The sequence below is a fragment of the Frankliniella occidentalis genome, unplaced genomic scaffold (genome assembly GCF_000697945.3).
Source record: "Frankliniella occidentalis isolate FOCC.00 unplaced genomic scaffold, Focc_3.1 Scaffold1414, whole genome shotgun sequence".
NCBI classification, from domain to species: Eukaryota; Metazoa; Arthropoda; class Insecta; order Thysanoptera; family Thripidae; genus Frankliniella; species Frankliniella occidentalis.
Genome location: NW_026268516.1, coordinates 1,063 through 1,617, shown reverse-complemented (window position 1 = coordinate 1,617; position 555 = coordinate 1,063).

Below are 555 nucleotides of genomic sequence, written 5' to 3'. Positions count from 1 at the left end.
GACGGACACGAGAGCGGTTGCATAAGCCCGCTTTAATGCTTTTTTAAAAGCAGAAGGGCGGGCTAAAAAAGGAAATCAGTAGAGTTAGCTTGTGGTTGGTGCTTACCGTGATCATATCAAAGGTTCGCCTGGCAGCTTCATCAGAGGAGTTCGGCCTGTCCTTGAATGGGCCGGACCAGTCGTCCCGCAGCTGCAGCGCGAACTCGCAGTTCCAGCTGGACTGGTGCTTCATATGCCTCGGGTAGCCGGCAGAGATGTACAACGTGCGGGCGCGCTCCACCCGCTGCCTGAACTCTGCGAAACAGAGCGACAATGACCGGGCGAGGCGAGGCAGCGGCGGCTAGAGCCCTGCAACGAGCGAGCACTGAGAGCAAGCGCTCGCCTCTGTCGCCGACCGCGCCTCATAGCTCTGTTTGCTCGCAGCCGCCCTCGCTTTGCTCGCTCACGAGCTACCACCCGACGCGAGCAACGCGAGCAAATCTTGCTCTGTGCTAGCTCGTGCAGTGGCGGCGCGCGGTGCGACGGTGCGACACGCACGCTCGGCTGCTGCGTCGG